We start from the raw sequence: 22,287 nt of genomic DNA on the forward strand, positions 1-22,287 counted from the left end.
CTCAATTCCTCTACTAATAAAATCTTAATAACAATACTTCTATTACCTTTGCAGATATAGAAAAATATTAATCTATGTTGCACAACTATATCCACGTATAGACAGAATTCTTGCATCAGACGACCTGGTAGGCCTCCAGATAGGTTACCTTTGTGTCAGATATTCACTGCAGGTCTAAACAGCAGCATGGAGTCCATTTTATGCTTAAGGGATCACCTGAGCCCCCTTCCCTCAGCAAAATCTATGGGTAGGAACATGTTGGAAGGAAGTAGGGAAGGAATTTTGAAGCTTCGTGTGTCCGACTAAGATGAATAAAGATATAAGTCCTAAAAAGAAGCATTTCTCTCTATTCATAAACAGGGGTGTGGGGGACAACTATTTCATTTGATCTGAAAGAGTAACTTAAGTATAATACATTCCTGAATTCCAGCTTTCAAGCTCTAGTAAAACAATGGAAAGAAAATAGTTTGTGTGCAACATAGGAGACAATACGTAACTGGATGTGTATTTTAATATGTTATATTGAAAATGTGACTTAGAAAACTAACCCCAAGAGGCTGGGAAATGTGTAATGTGTCAGTCATCTGTATGAAAACATATAAGCAAAAGGTAAAATAACCTGACAAAAGACTAAGTGGTAACACTACCTAAGACATGTATTAATTTTCTTTTGGGGGAGAGAGAAAGAAAAATGGCAAGAGTCTGTATAATATAACTTGATTTAAGACTAATAATTACAAAGGATAGCTGAATCTTAAATTTATAAATTTCATAAAATTTGGGTGGCTTGTGAGCACCAGCTATAACTGAAAATATGTTTATGAATATAGAGAGGTTACAGCTTTGAGTAGGAAATATCAAAATAAGATTAGGCTTTGAAAAATGTAAAGTAATGCATCTTGGATGAAAAATTCACAGATAATCAGGGAAATGGAGCTACTGTACTTGGAAAATGGTAATGTTGAATGAGACCTGGGAGTGATAGTTACAGAAAATTAGTATGAGATTGCACAGGATGATATAGTGGTTTATAAAAACTGTTTGGGCAGCACATGCAGAGATAACACATCATGAGTCAGACAAGTGTGTCCATTTATGAAAACTTCAGTACCAGAAGGATGTCATCATACCAGAGTGAATTCAGAGAGAGCTACAAAAATGATTGAGGGACTGGAAGGGCTGATGTGAGGTAAGATTAAAAAGAACTAAATATGTATGGCTTATCCAAATATAGACTATATCGCCACAAAATGTAAGGTGCTCACACAGTGAGGAAAGGGAGAAAACTTTTCAAGGAAGTTTAAGCAGAGGTTATCAGGAACATTCTGAAGAAAACTAAAAAAAGAAAAGTCTAGGTGAAATAAGCATTCCCTAGTGGGTTAAGTGGAGAAAATGGTACACCATTTTCATTCTCTAGATCCATTGTGTGAAGTGAAAAAAAAAAAAAAAATATATATATATATATATATAAAATTTAATCTCCTACTCCTTCAGTTTCCACATCTTTAAAACCAGGAGTACTGGTTTTGGCACACTTGAGTTTTGACTGGTAAGATCAATTCTAGCCATATTCATTTAAATACCATTTTAAAAATTATGTGTCAAATGCTCAGCATCAGCTATAATGGTACAGATTTTTTTAAATAATTAAATAAAGTTGATCTAAGAAATGAACAGTATACTTAAGTTTTAGAAAATGGGCTAAATATGAGCATGTAATATGAAAACTTGAATTTATTGTCGTTCTTGACATCAAAGAGCTTACAGTCTCATAGATGAGTAAACATGTATTCAAGTACACAAGCAAAATATGCTATAGCTGTTATAGAGATTCAAAAATGAGCGATTGAGATTCCAAAGAATTGAAAGAGGAATGTTTCAAGGATAAGAAGGAGGAGCCCTGAAGGGTACTTGGAATTCAACAAGAAGAAACTGGAGGACAATTCAAGGACAGAAGAGCATGACACACACAACCCATGGCCAAAGCCATGAGTGATCTGGTGTGGGGGAAACAAACACAGAAAAGTATGGTGTAATACAGATCTGGACAGGTGTGCTGTCATTTATTGGACCATGACTGGAGCTTGAATGGGAGTTGAGACTGTAGATAGACCACTAGTTTTCACAGTTTTCAGGCTTTCATCAAATAAAATCTAAATAGAAGCCTCATCTATGGAACAGATAAAAGTAGTGCTTCTCTGTTTGAAGTTGGTTAGAGACCTAGGCTCCTGCCTGCAGTATACTGTCAATCTCTCGTCCTCCCTACTCCTGGAGACCCTGAGGCTTCTCAAAAGACCCCTACAAACTGTTCAAAGAACACAAATTTAGCAAAAAGTAATAAATAAGGAATTCTGAACAAGGCAATGAAATGACCGGTATAGACCTGTAAAAATTGACTGGGAAGAGCACCTGGGCGGCTGTTTGTTAAGCGTCTGACTTCAGCTCAGGTCATAATCTCATGGTCTGTAAGTTTCAGCCCCGAATTGGGCTCCATGCTGACACTGTGGAGCCTGTTGGGATTCTGTCTCTCTTTTCCTCTCTCTGCCCCTCCCCCATTCATTCTCTCTCTCTCTCTCTCTCTCTCTCTCTCTCTCTCTGTCTCTCTCTCTCCCCAAAATAAATAAACTTTAAAAAAAATAGGAGAAATAAGAAAGTGGGTTGAATTAAGAGTATACTGCATGAGTCTGAATCTAGATTGTAGCTGAGCATTAGTAAAGATGTGGCTTTGATATTATAGATTCAAACACCAACTTTTCTTGATTAAAAAAAAAATCTCATTGTAAGAAGTAGAATAGATGCTAACTCAGATTTTCACAGTGAGTGGGACATTGTTATGCCACTAACTAAAAGAGAGTTTTATTTAATACATGATTCTGGTTTAAGATTTGAATCTACCGTAGTCTTCCTTAGTGGTTCTTTTTGTATACCTACCTTAGCGGTTACTTTTGTATAGTAAAATGTACTGGTTTAGAAATTATAGCTTAATAATACTTCTTTTTTGTTGAGTCTTGAATTACAAAATCTTGTCACCTGGATGAGAGAGGAATGAAATATATGCCAAGAATGAGAATATCATTTTTGTAAACGTATTCATTCATTTCTTCATTTGTTTGTTATGCATTACTTATTAATCATTTAAAGTGTATGAGATATTGGGATAGATTCCAGGAGAATTGAAGTTTTAACTGTTACTCATATATTGGCTAGATTATTAACCTTTAAACTCATCTTCCAATAATCTTTAACAACATTTCTTCCAGATTTATAATTTATTTCCATATAAACTCAGATTCCTTTCTGAAATGTCCTTTCTTTTTATATTTTTGTATGTGTCTAATAGTGCCACATATTCATGTACGTACCAAAATTCTATCCCTAAATCAAAGCATTTTAACCATCTGTTATCTAATGTACATACATTTTTAAACATCCCAATTAATCACTGACATTCTAGTTTATATTTGTCTTTATTAGACTCTATATTTTTTATTTCAGCCATATTTATCAAACCGAAAGTTAAGTCGGCTAATTCTATTTTGTATCAAACAAGAAATACTCAAGTTTATTTTGAGCAAATCTGATCTATAATCATTTAAGGGAAATTTAGATTCTAAAATAATGTGATCAGAGTGTTCATTTCACCCATAAATCTCCATGCCATGATGTCACTTCTTACTTTGTATGATTAGAATAATTGGGAGCAATACTGAGGATTAGAGTAACTTTTTAACAAGAAATGACCACTGTCAAGATATTCTGGACAATCTATTTTAGAGAAGGATCAAAATTAAAGTCAGTATTAGGTATATAACCTCTAATATATGCCAATGTAGTGCTACACATTTTACTTCCTATCTCATTTAATCCACAAAACCTACGTGGCAAGTAAAATCATCCATTTTATAAATGAGGAAATTGGAGTTAAGAAAGTTTAACTTGCCCTGGGGAACACAGCTAGTAATCGATAGAGCAAGACTTATAAATTTCAAAGTCCAAGTACCTTTCACTAAAAATGCTCCCTACCAGTGAATAGTAAAGAATTCATTAATAAGTATTCAATATCATTGTCAATGGAGGAAGGAATCAGGATTAATACTTTATTATAAAAGTACCATAGTTATCTTCCCTGTCATATCTCAGGAATTGTCATTTACTATTATAATATTAAAGTGACAAACCAATCTTACTTGACATTTTCCTGCCTATTTGAAAGAGTTATCTCTGGGCAAATAGCCTTTTAGAAGGAAATCTTTTAATTTGGATTTGCTGTAGATGAACATTTGCCAGAAACATTGATCACCATAGTCATAATGTCTCAAAATTCTGTACAAAGTAATCAATATCATCAAGTCTCAAAAATACTATACAAACTAATGAATAATTTGAGAATATACATGTTGAAAAGATGTCAAATTCATTAATGATATTTGAGAGATTGGTCTCTATTAGGAATTATTTACAAGAAATCCACATCAAACTAGGTCTAAGTGAGAAGAAGTAAGTTCTTAGAGAAGGTAATTGGAAGACTGATACATTAACATTACATAGAAAGTGGTTAATTATTCTTCTTTTTCCGAAGATGCTTTGCCAAGTAATTAGACCAAATAAAACAACAACAAAATAGGCTTTCTTTATAGAAATTTCCAGGAGTACTTAAATGCTGATCTGTGGGTCAAGATTCTAGTTCTGTGGTTTCTTATCTCTATATCCTTGGCAAGTTTTTTAGCTTCTCTGTGCCTACAAGTGTCTTTACTTGTACAAAGGAATAATGTTAGCATCTGATTTACAAAGTTATTTTTGAGTTTTGAATTAACCCATATAAATATTTAGTCCACATGGGTGGAAAAGGGAGAAATCAAGCATAGCTAAAGGGTAGAGAGCAATCAGGACGATGGCAGGCAGCGAGGCAGGAGCTGGGCCAGACCTGATGTGCTCTGGAAGCCATGTTCATAGCCTATCCTTATCCTAAAGACACAGTGAAGTCATTGAATTGTTTTAGGCAGGGGCATGACATGATCAGATCTATAATGTTGAAGCTAAGGAAAGAGGTTATGATCAGGATTATTAAATTTGCACTCTCATTCTGGAACATACCAAGGTGACTATTTAGTCATTTTGTCACTGTGAAATGGGATCTGGATTAGGTTCTGATAGACTAGCTCTGTTGCTCTAAAATAGAAACACTCATTGTTGTGTGTGTAGTATAAGGAAAAAAAAGATTAATCAAAAGACAAGATAATAAAGTAAAAAAGAAAGACAAGTTAAGGCAGGACATTAATAGAAAAATGTTAACTCAAGCCATCATACTTAGAAACAACACATATGTATAGTCTATGTGGTATTCTTATATAAAAATGATGCCATATAATGAATGCATCATTGTCAATATGTAAGGAAAAAGAGAGGGAATGAAATTAAAGAATGGAAAAGGATATTGCTTATAAACATATATGCATAAATAAATATAAGTTACAGCTTCTTTACTATGTTTAGCATCCTGAATCTATTATTTGCATATCCATGGATTTAAACTACATAATTAATAAAAGTTTGAGGTAAATATAATTTGTTTCATATTTTAAATATATGGCTATATATATTGCTAGATAATACAACAGATAAACAGAAGAGAGCATAACAAGGATATTAGAAACCAATTGCATTGAGTTAATTTGGGGCTAAAAATAGGTATTTGCATTTTCTCTTGAATTTGAAGGCAATTTAGAGGAAGAAAGGGTTTCTGGACAGCCAGATATCAGCCAAATCCATAAAGAGCCAAGTATAGCTCCAATCTATCATCTGGAGCACACTACTGCTGAGCCCTACCCTAGCCAAGAGAGTCAAGTATAAAATGTGCTCAGAGCTCCTGATTCCTCTCCAACATTTTTCACTCTGCTTTGGCTGATGTTCATTTAGGTTAGATTGCCTTTTTAAATTTTTTTTCCAAAACAAGAAGACATACTTCATCAACATAAAAATGTTCTTGAGACATTTGTTCAATAAATGCAAATGATTTTAAAGTCTAAATTATGGAGTTGGTTTAATAATTTCAGAATATGCTATCTAATTATCTGGGTTATCGAAGAAAAAAAAATCTTCCTTCCTTCCTCCCTCCCTCCCTTCCATCCCTCCCTCCCTCCTTCCCTCCTTTCCTCCCTCTTTCTTTTTTCCCTTTCTTTCTCTTTCTTTCTTTCTTTCCTTTCTTTCTTTCTTCTTTCTTTCTTTCTTTCTTTCTTTCTTTCTTTCTTTCTTCCCCCACTCTTTCTCTCTTCATTTTTATTTCTTTCCTTCTTCTCTCCCTTTACCCCATCCCTCTTCCTCTCTGTCCCTCTCTTCCTGCCTCTGGACATCTTTTCTTCCTCTCTTTCTTTCCTTGATTGAACTAATTGGGTGGTCAGTGATTGGTTCCTAACCAATAGCCACTGTGCAACATAATCTACATTCTGATAAATAAAAACTAATTTGCCATTGAGGAATTTTGTGGTTTACAATTATTACAGCCAGTTCTAGTCACCACATTGCTCGGTTTTGTGTCACCAATTGAAGGAGCATCAGAGACCACCTTTAGACCACTGTGTGTCTAATATTATAATCTAGGCCTTTGGTTTCTACTAATTATTATATTGAGGAAACTGATCATAAGAGACAACTCCATAAAACATCTTAGAAATTGGATATTTCCCTAACAAACATCTAATGTTTCTATAGAAGGCATATCATACTTGTATGGTACTTCATAGATCACAGAATTTTTAGGTTTTTTTCTTTTATTTGTTTATTTTATTTATTTATTTATTTTGAGAGAGAGACAGAGAGCACACATGAGCAGGGGAGTGGCTGAAAGAGAGGGAAAGAATCCCATGCAGGCTCTGTACTATCAGTGCAGAGCCCCACACAGCGCTCAATTTCACGAACCATGAGGTCATGACCTGAGTAGAAATCAAGAGTTGGATGCTTAACCAACTGAGCCACCCAGGCACTCCAATCATAGAGTTTTTATATTGTTTCATCTCACTCATTCCTTCAATATTAATTTATTCACAAAATTATTGTGTGATAGTTATATACAACATCAAAGAAGATGTCTTTAACCTTAAAGAATTTATAGTCTTGTCACTCACTCCTTCCAAAACCTATAAAAAGTAGATCTTATTATCTCAACCTGAGGCTTACAAATTTTTAATAATTTAAATCAATAAGGTGTGAATGCTGGGTAAAATCCTTCTGAATCCATGATTCTGGGTCTCTGACATAGCCTGTACTCATCAATCCCTCCTAGTAAGCCCCATGAATGAATTCACAACAGTGTTTCTGGAGTCAGATGAATCTGAGTTAGGATCCCAGCTCTGTTTTTTAATACCTATATGAATGTGAGCAAATTGCTTTTCTTCTCTGAGCGTCCCCATTAGTGATAGGGACTGGTCACGCCAGTCTTCACACTACAAGGTTGCAGAGAAAACTGCTTCCAAGACTGTAGCAAATGAAAAGGTGGAGGTGGAACATGAAGGGCTGAAACTGATATGGGGTCATTGAGGCACTTAGCATGGGTATAAAAATAAAGGGGAGGTGGCCCCAATCAAAAGATATCTTAATATTAAAATCAAATTGGCAATTTATGACTCATAGACTGTTTTTGTAAAAAGAAAAGTTTTATCAGAAACATGTTTGGGTTGGGTAAGGAAGTGAGTCAGGGTTGTGCAGGTGCAGGGTTAAATATAATCTTTAAGATTTTGAGACTTTGTTCATCTTTGTAGTAGGCAGAATCTAAAATAGCACCCCAGGGGCACAGGGGTGGCTCAGTTGGTTGAACATCCTACTTCAGCCCAGGTCATGATCTCATGTTCATGAGTTCAAGCCCCGGGTCCGGCTCTGTGCTGACAGCTCAGAGCCTGGAGCCTGCTTTGGATTCTCTGTCTCCCCCTCTCTCTGCCCCTTACCTTCTTGTGCTCCCTCTCTCTCTCAAAAATAAATAAACATAAAAAATTTTTCAAAAAAATAAAAAATAAAATAAAATAGCACCCCAGAAATTTCCTTTGCTAATCCTCAGAACCTGTAAACAAGATGAGTGATGTACTATCACTCTTATGGTTATGTTATGTTGTTATGTTATGTTATGTTATGTTATGTTATGTTATGTTATGTTATGTTTTATGTTATGTTATGTTACTATGTTAGGTCACAGTTGATCTTAAGGTAGGAAGATTATCTGGGTGAGCCTGATCCAATCGCACAAACCCTTAAAAAGCAGAGAGCTTTCTCTGGCTGATAGCAAAAGAGGAAGGGAGAAGGTATAAGGGAGATCTGAAGGTAGGAAGGATTCACCTTGCCACCACTGCATTTGAAGAAGCAAGGAGTCACAGAAAAGGACTGAGGAACAGCCACAAGGTATGAAACTGACTAGGCAACAATGACAAGTCCTACAACCACAAAGATCTCTATTCTGCTATTAACAGGAACAAGAGTGGAAGGGAATCATGAGCTAAAGTTTGATTTCAGCCTTGTAAGATCCTGAGCAGACCCAGCCATGCAGTAGCCATGCCGTCACCGACTTCTGACCCACAGAAACTGTGAGAAAATAAATGGATGTTTAAGCCACTAAGTTTGTAGTAATTTCTATGCAATGATAAAATTCATACAATCGTGAATATTTTGCAATAATTTCTGTGTTAAATATATTGTATTAAATTACCATTTATCTTTATGATTGACCTTTTCTCAGCATGCCTTTAAATTGTGTAACCTGAGTGTAGTGTCTCATTTACCTCATCCTTATCCAAGTCTTGCAATGCTTGGCATAAAGAAGGCCTACAATACCTGTTGTTATCTTTATCCTTATTAGTTCACAATGACTTCTAATTGCAGTCTTACTGATAGGGAATTTTCTTAATCTTCCCAACTTCGTCAAAATTTCTCCTCTTCAACTGCTCCTACCCACCAATGGCCAATACTCATGCCTCCTTACTTACATCAAATCCACCTAGTCCTGAGATTAGTCAGATGATTGCCAATTAGGGCAATATGTTAAGGATATCACCAGATACCATGCCATGTAATTGTCTTCTTAAAAGGTCCCTGCCTCTCAAACAATTCCAAAGTATTTTCCTCCTATGTATTTGGAAATTTCTTTTTAACATTTGGTATGGTACTTTGGATTCACATTAGTAAGAACATTATCTCTCATATATTTTACCTTTCTCCAGCTTTCTTTTCAAAATAACTTTGCTAAATTTAGGCGATTTGGGAAACATGGGTTTGAATATGGGAAGTTAAGAACAAAAAGGGTAATAGCTAATAAATTTACTCTCTGATCTAGTGCATATGTGTCTAAATTGTTAGAGTAACTCTTGCTGAGTTGAAGACAACTCTTACTTTATTACAAAAGGAAGAGAAGCAAAGTAGCTATAAGGGTCACTCATAATCACCCATATTAATGACTGTTTTCACTATGATTGAATCATAGATATTTTTTGTCTATAGAAAGTGGTCATTTTTACTGCACATGTTGATTCATAGTTGCATAACTAATCATGACAACTTTATTAATTGCTTATTATCAAAGGTTTTCTCTTTTATTAGAGAACAAGTGACTTCCTTCCCTTATACTGGTGTGTGTATATATCTCTGTGTGATAGAGATTAATGCATAAAGCTTTGCAGGAAACTGCCTCATTGATTTTGTTGCCTTTATATTTGTCTTCCTTAGATGACTTCCACTAACATAGATGGAGGATGTATAGCCCATTCCAGTGGGACACCCAGGGCCTTGCCTATGGTGGTTGGAGTTCTGGCTTAAATTCAGGCAGCTGAGTAAGTAAGAGGTTACAGGGGTATTTTTAGAGAAATGAATGCATTGTATTATTGGTTATTTTTAAAGTCTCCAGTCCAGCACTTCTTGATGGAAGTACTCTTGTAAAGTATTAATCCTTGCTTGTGTTTTGTATATTAACTAGGAAATGCATTGCCAATGCTGCTGTAATCATGTGCCCTGAAATATTATTCAATGTTGTAACGAGTTGTACACAAGTTCTATCTCTGGAGTCTATGTGTTTGAATATTCTCATGCCATACTTTCAAATTCTTCAAATCTCAGGCTAGCCAATCCACCACTCTACCATATGATTTGGAAGTGTTTTCAAAAACTCATGTTGTTTCCCCACATTATTTAAGACTTAAATTGATTTCTGAGATTTTTTTATGCAGTAGTAACTTCTACTCTTGCACATAACTTAATTTAGCAGCATCAGAGCTAATGATGAATAAATGTACCCACCTCAGTACATGGCACCTCCTTTTAGAGAAAACTCTCCAAAAGTCTTTATTGAAGAAAAGTATCAAATCAGTACCTTAGAGTCTTCAGTGCTATGATAGTGCATTGAATACAAGAAAGCTGATGGGGTAGTTTTAAAAAATGTCCTGACAGAGTCAAGGTGATGGCCATTTTTAGCTGCCCTGCTATCCATCACCTCTTTCAGCCAAGCATACTCCATCATATGCAACAGCCTCATGAATTTATGCATCAAGCTGTGCAGCCAGTCGTGCCGAGGGCGCTGGTGACAAGTGAAATTGCTGTGCGCCTCATTTAGCTGTTTATTGCGCCTGAGTACGTGTTGCAGCTGTCATCCCACGATGGGATGATAGTGCTCGTTAATAGACAAGACAGGCAAATAATGATGGAGGCCACAGCAAGAGATGCTCATCTGCCAATGGGCTCTGAGCAATATCACAAACATCCACAAAGTTTTCCATCAAAAGCAGCTCTGTAAGAAAATAGAGAGGGCAGGGCTGTTCTTCACAGGACTAACAATGGAGATTAAACTTTTGAAAAAAGTGTAGCCCAGTAGATTGTGTAACTTAGGGCTGGCATTTGGGGTTCTACACCGTGCTTCCCTTTTAAGAGAATCCCAGGAAAATGACCACACACACCAACCCGGTTTGCCACCAGTGTGGCAATACAAGATGACTGTATTCCTGCTGCACACCATGGAATTAACCTTAACACACTGAACAGTTGGCCTTACTCCCCTGCCATCCATGGCCCCAAGAATTTGCAAATGTTATTTCCCATTTGAAGACTTATTTCATACATTTAGGACTTCGGATTGCTATCTTTCAATTCTTCTCAGTAATTCAGTGGAAAGTAACTTGAAATAGAAATATTCTATCTTTAGATTTGAGTGGAATTTTCTTTTGTATAAAATTGAATTATACTCAAGCATTCATATCTTGGCGTATAGGAAAGAGGCTCTTAATAAAATCTTTCCCAGATGAAAGTCTGTTAAACAACTATCTTCTATTTCCTTCCTTCCCTGAATGTGTGGTGCTTAATCTTATGGGTATTTTAGAGTTGGTGATGAGCAAATGCCTTAGTTATGGGCTTAAATGTGAATCTTTATGATTTACCAACAGATTATTCATTGTGTAAGAATATAGAACTTAAAGAGTTAATTAATATGTTTGGTATAATGAGATGAAGCAAATTCTGACACTCCTTTGCAGACTTTTATACACAATAGTGATCTCCAAAAACACTTGAATGCTATGCTTGAAAACTGGGTATTGTTTTGAATCCCAAATATAGACACAAACATCAAGTTCCAAATTGTGAACTCAGAACAGAAATAATTATAGATATTTTATAGTTTAATAGAAGAACTTGGAAAACCCATCAACATAAAAATACGGAAAACAAATATAGGAATAACCATTAAACACACACAATTTGGGGAATGGCTCTCTTGTATATAATAACATGTGGCCATGGTCTTTTTGGTGGTGTCCATCTTACTATGAGGTGAGACTGTCAAAAGTTTAATAAGGACATTATTGTTAATAAGTATGTCAAGAACCATAGAAAGTACTAACTAGGTCTACATAGAGAGAACACTTTTATTAGGATCCCAGAGGTATAATGATGGGAGAAGAAAAAAAAAACAAAAAAACCTTTAGTGTGGCCTTTTCATTTTAATGATGAGGAAACCAAGTCCCAGAGAGGCTAAGTGACCCGGAGAGGTCTTCAGTCATCTGCAGCACCTGCAGTAAACCCAGGTCTCTGGGACCCTAATGTCCTCCAGAGCTGCCTTAGCTGTGACATTACTCATGTTCTTGCGGGGACTGACAATGTAGGCTGTTTTTTTTTAAACTACTTATTAACAAAAGTCTTGTTTATATTTGTATGTTATTTTGAAGGGATATTCTGACTTATTTATTTATCATTTATATATGGCTATTTCTTTAAAAAATAAAGTAGAGTAGGGAATACAAGGCATCTAACAATGAAGTTAAAATAATAAGGGTTGTGTCATGAAAGACAAGAGAGAATTATAGCAAAAAGCTCAGGCAAAGGATAATTACTAGATTTGAATATAAAATTTGCCACTGATTTAAAAAGGTTGATTCATTCTTAAATGTGATCATTGTCTTTGAGCCAAAAATTACTTCAGTGAGAATGGATCTTTAGCTTTATGATGGAAATAAATGAGAAAGTATAAGTTAACTTGCAAAGAAAATAGTTTTATGATGCACATTTCAGGAATCTACATATTCTGTAAAGTGAGGCACATCCATATTAATTATCTAAGGTCCCTTCCTTCTTTGAAACATTCATATCTGTGAATCTGCTGTTACTTAAAATGTATAACAAAATTCAGTAGACACAACTTTCCACTGGGTATCTTGATCCAGGAATATCTGTTTGTCTTAGAATCTTTGATAAACAGTATACAGGGCAATGTGTATTCTATAACAATTAATTTGGATGCACAGTAGACATCATTATACAGGAGCTACAAAATCACATTTGGATTATACATTATAGCAGTGATTTAGCTCAGAGTCTTAATGTAAAATCCTATGGACTAACATGTAATAACTTTATGTACTTTATTTCTTTTTCCCTATTCTGTGCTTACTAGGGAATAATACAGTGGGAGCTATATTATTCTGCTCCTTTGCCTTTTCAAAAATAACAACAACAAAATTTTTTGGCATTTATGGAACTAATGGTCAGCAAATTTAAATATGTTGACTACTTTTTCTTAATTAAATGGAAAAGAGATGTGTGTTACACACACACACACAAAGTTTTATTAATGTTTCATAAAATGGTTGCTACAATCAAAGGAACTGCTCTGAAAATTAAATTACTGGGCTGACTCTGGAAATCAGCATAATATGCTCTGTTTAATTCAGTCATGCTAAGATGTTAGATTCTCCTTCATTCTCTCAGCTTTCTCTCTCCTTCACCTGGGGGCATCTGCTGATGAGTCTCTTCTAGAGGTTGTTTAATGACTATTTTACAGGAACTGTCAGCTTTCTAAAGCCCAGTGGCATTGGGCGTCACTGTATTACCAGCCTTTTTACACAATTGGCCTGACTGTAAATCGGAGGTTTAAAAGTACAAGAAAAGCTCCTATTTGATTTAATGACTGGCTGATGGAGGTCGATTAATCTTTCTGTGCTCAGATGTTTTACTCATAAAGGTCATCTATTGTTTGTTTATACTCACTTTTCTGATGTTAGAAACACAAGAAATAAGAAGGCCATTTTGAGAAGAGCAGATAGTCTCCTTAAGAAAATCCCTGTCATATGCACTCTGGGATTTGGACTCAAATCCTAATTATACAGTAAGTGAAATGAACACAGCCTTTACATTAACCTAATGTAAAGCTGCAAAACCACGATACCTGCTCAATTTGGTTAAAGAAATTAAAGATGGTGGCTTTTTTTTTTTTTGGTAGGAGGAGGCTGTTTAAAATGCAGATCTTTTTGGTTGCATAAAGAAAAATATTTTTTCCTTCCCCTTCTTCACCTCTCTTAAAAAACCAAACGGGAATCTTTGAGCACTATCACCTTTACTTAGGGCATTACTTTTATTCATGGTTAGGAGCTCTATTTTATAAAAAAAAAAAAAATTGAAAATGTATCTTTTTTTTCAAATTAGATTAATTCATTGTAATCTTGGGATATAATACAAAGTCTTGCTTCTTGAATGTTAACATGAGTACTCAGGTTATCCATCAAATTATTTTTTTTTGGTTTTAATTTTTGATCAAGGGATAACTTGTTTAATCAAAGAATGTGTCAATCAGTCGAAGCTAGTCAATGAAGAGCGTGGATTGAGAGTACAAAAAAGTAGTGCACAGAAGGTGACCCTGAGGAAATATTCAACAACTTTGTAAATCTACTTTTTAAAGTTGAGACAACGTAGCAGAGTTATTCTTTGACCAACAAAATATTACCTGACCATTGGTGTCTCCAAACAAATGGAATAGAACAATGTTTCCGGCAGTTGTCCTGAATGGAGGTTTCTGATTACAAGTGACTATAGGAGAATGAGACCCATGAGCAGGTGGAACACACATAGTGAACAAAGATGGTTGTAAATTCCGCCCCGCCACAACCTTTCAAAAGTGAGAATATAAACACTGAAGAAAAATAGAGTCCCATAACTTTTCACTGGACAACCTATCTATTCAGACATGCAGACCAAGGCTTCCGGATATTAATTTTGGAAAATCCCCAGAGGTAGGAATTTCTGCTATTACCAAGCTATTCGGGGTGTCAAAAAGCCACAAAAGTAAATTTAACATTGTTTTCTATTTGAATCTCAGGTCCACATTCTACTACCAAATGGTCACAGAGCAACCATACATACTAAAATGTTGAGTCAAAGTTTTTCTCGAAGTATTCTTTGAAAGGCATTTCTAAGGGCAAATGTAAGAGAAGGGATAACTGACAGGCAATCTCTGATAATACTGGCATAACATAACATAGCTGTTTTGAGGCAGTCGCCCAATCACCTCTTCTTGAGAAGTTCCAGGATTTCTTTTACTGTACAGCGCCTTCCGTGGGCTTTTACGGTTCTAAATTGTATTCATTTGTTTACATGGTGGTTGTTCTCTGGAGATTTGTCTTCACAAGGACAGTGCCTGTTTTACATTCTTTTTTTTAAGTTTTATTTAAATTCCAGTTAGTTAACATACAGCGTAATATTAGTTTCAGGTGTAGAATTTAGTAATTCAACACTTGCTTGCAACACTCAGTGCTCATCACAATAAATGCACTCCATAATCCTCATCACCTATATAACCACCCCCCGCCTACCTACAACCCCTGTTGTAACCATCAGTTTGTTTTCTGTCATTAAGAATCTGTTTTTTGGGGGCACCTGGGTGTCTCAGTAGGCTAAGCGTCTCACGTCGGCTCAGGTCACGATCTCATGGTCTGTGAGTTCGAGCCCCACGTGGGGCTCTGTGCTGACAGCTCAGAGCCTGGAGCCTGCTTCAGATTCTGTGTCTCCCTCTCTCTGCCGCTCCCCGACTCATGCTCTGTCTCTCTCTTTCTCTCTCTCTCTCAAAAATAAACATTAAAAAAAAAGAATCTTTCTTGGTTTTCTTCTCTCTTTCTCTCCCTTTTTTCCCCTTTGCTCATTTGTTTTGTTTCATAAATTCCACATATGAGAAATCATCTGGTATGTGTCCTTTATATTTATCTTGATGGATCCCAAATATCCAGTACCTAGGACAGTGTTCAGCATCTGGTAGGCACTCAATAAATATTGTTTGAATGAAGTAACCAAGTTATGGTGTTTTTCATGTTCAGTAGGGGACTTACTAAAGTGTCTAAATATTACATTCCTCATTGGAATTCAGACTGCCTCCTCTTGCTAAGCATGAAGGAGCAATGAGATTGGACATGGAGATGGAAGCTCTAGTCTCAGCTCTGTCAATCTGTGACAACCAAGCAAGGCACTCAAACTTGAGCTTCTCCAATGCTTATCTGTAAAACCCAGGATAGGATGTATCATTGCAATCCTTGACAACTGTGATACTCTGATTCTTGGGTCCCTGCTGTTCTCATATGTGGTCAGCTATTTTTTTTCCATCTACTTGCAACTCTAAATTATTACTAACACCTAACATTTACTAAGCAGTTAGTTATGATGGTAATATTATCTCCCCTAATTCTCCTAACAATGCTGTGAGTTAAGTTTTTACACATAATGAAACTGGAGTTCAGAATGATTTAAAAACTTGTCCTAGGGATCACATTAGTCCCAAGTAGTATAGAGAAGGCTCAGGCCTTGGGCTCCCACTGCTGATTTTTCTGCTCTTTCCATTGTGCTGCCTAACTCTATATGTGGCTCATTCTTTCCTGGACTTCTAAAAGTATTATAAGTTTGTATTTAGTATTATAATGTTTTGAATGGAATTCCCAAAGGAAACAAGACCCTCTATGAAAAGTCCAATTTATTATGAGTCAGACATTCTGAGTTGTATTGTTATCAGAAGTGAGGAGTCTCCTCTGATCCCCCATATCTCTTCTCATTCTCTGGTGGCCAGTGTCATGCACTTTCAAGACAGCTGGCCAGTGGACTCTATGGCCACAAAATAGAGCTCAGCAAGCTGCTCACACAAGGACTGAACTTGTGACCTTGGCGTCATTTCCATCACACCCCAAGCAATTGAATTAAATAGCCAAAGACAAGTCTAACACAACATGAAATGAAACACAGTCCCAGAGATGTGGAAATATTTACCATTCAGTCTATTTATATTTCAATTAATTTCAATTTTTTATTTTGAACTTGCACTTTGTAGAACAGTATACTAGGAACCGAAGAATAAATGCATAGTCTGGACCTCTAGAACTTGAAATATAAGGGACGAGGGGGAAACATTTCTGGATGACCACAGGTCCCAAGAGATGGCAAGCCAGAAGTCATGGAAGTACAAAGCCAGAAAAATGCTCCAAATCTATAGAATGACTTTCCATATCTATAAAATCCTTTAGGATTAGCAATAGCCCCCAAAGTTACCACATCAAAAGGACCATTTAGGAACGCATTGGCTCTCATAGCTTGTTGGATCTCCAGTCTTTGCAATGGCTCTGGTTTGATTTTTGTCTTCTCTGTATTGTGATCTTGTTTTTATTTAACCCCAGCAAATCTCAGTGAACTTTGTTCCTTCTTTTGAGTTTCCATTTATTGTTCCCTAGTGCTCTGAGTACTTACTGGACCTTATCTTTGATTTTGCTTTTACTCCCTTATTCTTTGGATTTACTTCCTCCATATTATACTGATGGTCCTGCTGCAGTTAACATGTGGATTCCCTGAACTAGTTGCTTCACACTGTTCTCTCCAGCCTCCAGAGGAGCCCAGAGATTTTCACCTTAATCCTTTGGGATGCTACTGCACTAAATGCCTAGGGACAGGGGTTCCAGAATCAAGTGTATGTTGAAGAGACAACCTTAATATTTTATTTTCAATGGAGTAAACCCAGAAACTGTGGGCTAAGGGTTCAACTCAAGGTCAGCTTGACCAGGGAGCAGAATTTTCCAGATAGATTTTGACTTTTAGCTAATGAACTAATTAAGGGAAAGGAGTGTCAAGGAATGGCTTCCTCTTCTTCAGTGCAATGGACTGAATGTTAGTGTCCCCCACCCCCCAGTTCATATGCTGAAATCCTATCCCCAATGTGAGGCCTTTGGGACATAATTAGGTCTTGAGGGTGGAGTCCTCATGAATGAGATTAGTGCCCTTTTAAAGGGACCCCAAAGAGCTGTCTTGCCCTCTTTCTATCATGTGAGGATACAAGGAAAAGAAGGTAGTCTACAACCTAGAAAAGGACTCTCACCAGAACTCAGCATGCTGACATACTGATCTCACACTGCCAGCCTCTAGATCTGTGAGAAGTAAATTTCTGTTATTTATAAGCCACCCATTCTATGGTACTTTGTGATAGCATTCTGGACTGAGATACTCATGAGTCTTCTACCTTTCTTTCTCGATTGACTTTTCCTTTAAGATTCCTTCCAACTCTGAGATTTTGAAAGATTTAATGCCAGCCAAGCTGAGCATATAGGAAAATGTGATGGTTCATTTTCCTGCTTCTGTTGTCTACAAATCCATTATTTCCTTCTAGGAATTCACTCCATAAAATGAGTTATATTTTTTAACCACCGAAAGAAAACATTTAATTTATAGGGTTTAGAAAAAAAAGATTACCCTTTATTACTGTTCAATAAATAGTAATTAATTCAAAGTTGTTTGCTCAATGCTGGCTCTTAAGTTTGTATCCCCAGCAAGCTATATGCAATATTTAAAATTAACCTCAACTTCATTATTACTATATGAGTCCAAATCCTTAGAGTAATCTCACTCTCTTGATATGGGCTAACTTCAATATTACATCTTAATGTATGTTATATTTGGGATTCAATTTAAGTAAGTCATGCCCCTGAGTATGTTTAAATGTTTATTTTCTAAGATTTCTACAAAATAGGACTGACTTAAAAAAATCTATAATTGTTAAAAATGGATGAATTTCCTACCAATAATTGCATATCAAACACAATCAAATGAACTCCAGTTTGCTAAAAGGTTGTTCTTTATTGCTTTGACAATAGAATCTGGAGACCTACTGAAGTTCCATTTTGCTATTTTTTTCTAGAAAGTTTCAATGATTTTAACAGATTATCTGTTTATATCTGTAATGATGAGGAGGACAGGAAATTCGGACAGCAAAATAGGTCACTTCTTAGGCTGGCTGCCAGACTTTGAAAACCATGATAACAAGTTGGTTCTGCCAAGTAAGTGAAATCCAAATGCTGGCTGAAACATTTGCAAAAAAAAAAAAAAAAAAGAAAAGAAAAAAAAAAGTAAAAAAAGGAAGAAAGAAACCCATGCTAATAGGCACTAATGTGTGAATAATAATTAGCGCTGTGTGGGTGAAATTTTCAGAATGTATAACATTAATGTAGGGGTTTACATACACATAAACAAAGCTTTAACATGAGCTAATGTGAGCTATGATTATGGAAATGTGTAAGGGCCAGTATAACAATGGTGAAATTCTCATTTCAGATAAGCTAATTTTAGGTATAGAAATTCTAAGAATGTTAATCATTATTATAATCTTATAAAGTCCTCAAAGATTATATCTATATCTATGTCATCTATATCTATATCCCTTTATATGGGAAACAGGTCTGAAGTCTGATAAAGAGTTTAGTAACACAAAATTAATGCATGTGAAGTTAGACAAATGTCATGTATATAAAGCCACACTACATAGATGACTGCTGAGACAGCTATTTATCCTTCCCTACCTCCTGGACATGCCACCCTCCAAGGCATCCATGCTTCTGTTCTTTAAATCTCTTTATATGTCTTTCTCTCTCTCTCTCTGTTTCTCCCTCTCTCCCTCTCCACCTATTATTTATCTGAAAATATAGGACCAGTTTTCTCAGTGAATAGTACAGAATTATAGCTAAGAACCATCATGGGCTTAGTTTATCTAACATGAAGAATAAATTATTATTCTCTTAGAAATACTGCTGTGTCAAGGTCAGGGTTGAGGTCATTTACAAGGCAATGTAGAGGACAGCATATAATTTACTAGCCAGAATCACTCACAGCTGATGTGTGTTGGGGGGATGGGGATCTTTCCATCAGAAATCTATACTCATTTAGCTTTCATAAACAAATGCTTTTAAGAGTATAAAAAAAAACTGTGTTGTGAGCTTAATTAAGAAGCATCAAATTACCCACTTCTTTTGTTCACCTTTGGAAAATATATTTAGTAGCTGATGATTAGCGACCTGTGTGTTTATTCAACAGAAATAAGAAACTAAATCAACATGTTCTAATGTGCTGTCCTTTGCAAATGAAGATAACACTATTGATTCACAATCAAAGGGCATGCATTTATTTCTTTTTTTCTTTTGGGGGGTTAAAGTATTGATGATGAGTAGAATATCATCCCCAGTTTTTTTACCTTATCTAATTTGTGACCAGCACGTTAGGAAATAGCTGCTCAGGGCAAAACAAGTAGCCCTTGATTGTGAAGCACAGTAAACACAATACACAAAAATTTTGTTGTTGTTCCAGGCACAAAGTGACCCAGAGAGTTTTAAAATAATGTTCAGATAATCCTAGCTTTCAATGTTTCCAAACATTTTTACTGATGGTCCAATTCACCACTACCACTTGTTGTAGAGTCTCCCTTTATGCTAGGAATGTGCCTGTGAAATAAAGAGGGCAGAAAAAGGGACCATCAGGGAAGAATCCAGAAATAGTAAAGTCAGATGCCTGGAAGCAAAAATGATCTAATGTTCTGCAAACATTGTAAGTGACATTATGGTCTTAACCCTGTAATTTCAAGTCAATATTTAAAGCCCACCCTTATCATTTCAATCTAATTTCAAAATACTGTGAAGAATCCCCCTGTTTGATAGATCCTGCTTCTCTGTTCTCTAGCCTGTGTCTTTCCGTCTCTTTCTCCTCATAAGCTTTCTTTCAATAACCATTGCTCTAAGCCAAAGGGAATTAGAGACAAGTTAAATGAGGCCCCAAGTTGTCTAGTGGAAAATGTTGACAAAGAGATAATTATCCACTACATATTCTCATGTATTTAAAGATATAGTACATATAGAAGGGGCACTCGATCCATGCTGCAGGGAGAAGGAAAGAAGGCATAAAATAGATGGAATGCTAGGGAAAGCTTTCTGGGGGAGCAGTTTCTGTTTACCCCTGAATTTCAAAGCTCTCCTCTGCTGATCTTTTGCCTGTACTCAGTGAGTATGCCCAAGTATTCCCTACCCTAACAGACGGGAAATCTTCTCATCAAGCTAGCATTTCTCTTTAACAATAACCCAGCTTCTTCCACGTGGCCAGCTTCCTTCCCGTATGCCTGGATCACATGACCTCTGCTTCCCAGCTCTCACAGCTCACCTGAAGCTTTTCCACCTTCAATTGTCACTTTTGAGCACTTTTTCTTGTTAGAAACTCTTTATTCCCAGGAATTCCACATCATACCTCGTTCTGATTTCCCCTCCTTTTCATGATTTCAACTCCTTTCCTCTGCTCCCATTCTAAAACCAAGTGTTCTTGGACTCCCTCTTTGTTTGATTGCTCAGCTTACTCTGTACATTGTCTTTAGTGGTGTGTGTGTGTGTGTGTGTGTGTGTGTGTGTTGAAAGTGGGGCTCATCCATTCTCTTGATCTTAACTACCACCTACATATGTCTATCATCCAAATACTAGTCTCTAGCCCTCTGGTCTCCTCTGATTTCAGAACTTAATACAGATGTTATGAAAAATCTCTACTTGGCCGTGCCAGAGACATTTCCACATTTTCAACAGGCTCCAAAATGTCTCTAACCACGTCTTCCTCAGCCTACCCCATCCATATCAAAACTTATTGCTCATTATAATGCTTCTAACTTCAAGCCCTAGGGGTCATTCCTCAATTGCCTGCCTGCCTTCCTGCCTTCCATACCTTACAGATGATCACCAAGTCCTTCTATGTTTACCTCCTAAACATTTCTCAACTCTATTTTTTCTTGGCCCAAATAGTGCCTTTTTACTTCCTGAAGCTTCTCCTGACCTCCAGTAGGTAGAGTTCAAAGGCAAATTTAACATACACCTAATAAGCTTCACCTTCCAGATGCTCACTTGAGTGTTCCTCTTCTCCGGAGGCCCTGGGAGGAGTCTGACAATGTACTCAGTCAATTTGGTTTGTTTGTTTGCTATCTCTTTCTACACTGACTCCTTCTTCATTGCACTTTTCTTTAAATTGAGTGGCCTTGGAATGGCTATAAGCATTTTTAAGCTCTGCCTAAGAGGAGGGTGGGCTGGGAATACACTGATTTGGGTTCATACAATATATTTATGTGGTTTAGCAATCATTTGTGTGAGGACTTCAATTATTGCTAGCCATCCAGGACTAGGAATGGCTTCCAGGAATCCTCTTCATCCCCACTGTGTCAGCTCACACAGAGTGGTAATACAAAGCAGCTGATGCAGAGTTCAGGTCATCATTGTGACCATGTCCTGTGGCTCCAGAGGCAGAAGCATGTATACGTGCTTGTAGGGTACAGTAGAGTGCACAGTAGAGTGGAGGAAAAACTAGTTTGGAAATGTCCAGGCACAGAATCTAATCTATGGGCAAATTCTTCTGATTGTGAGACATGTAAAATTCAGAGCGGAAGGCTCATGTCTTATTGATCCCAAGTCAAAGTGGAAGTACTGTCCTCAAAAATACAGCATATATAATTGGAAACCCATCATGGACTCTTTTTTCTTTTTTGATGAAAATAATGTAAATTTACCAAGTTCCTGCAATTTTAGGGCAAACTCTTGTACCAGTGTTGTGGTTAGAAACTCATATTTAGGGCATCCCAACATAATGAATTACTTCTTAATCTACCCGACTCACTTGAAGAAAATCTATCAGTTTCAAAGGAAATAGCAAGCAAAATTGTCACCAGTGAAGAAACAGCCTAAAGAA

General features: G+C 36.4%; 1 long non-coding RNA gene across 1 annotated transcript in view; it reads left to right on the forward strand.

Moving 5' to 3' along the window:
* LOC122238692 overlaps nt 1–22,287 on the forward strand; it is a 163,628-nt gene that overhangs the window by 134,250 nt on the left and 7,091 nt on the right. The window contains exons 4-5 of the long non-coding RNA XR_006217755.1: nt 8,454–8,567; nt 9,703–9,806. This is a non-coding gene — a long non-coding RNA (uncharacterized LOC122238692). The remainder of the gene's footprint in view (nt 1–8,453; nt 8,568–9,702; nt 9,807–22,287) is intronic.

This window comes from Panthera tigris, chromosome B2 (assembly GCF_018350195.1).
Source record: "Panthera tigris isolate Pti1 chromosome B2, P.tigris_Pti1_mat1.1, whole genome shotgun sequence".
Lineage (NCBI taxonomy): Eukaryota > Metazoa > Chordata > Mammalia > Carnivora > Felidae > Panthera > Panthera tigris.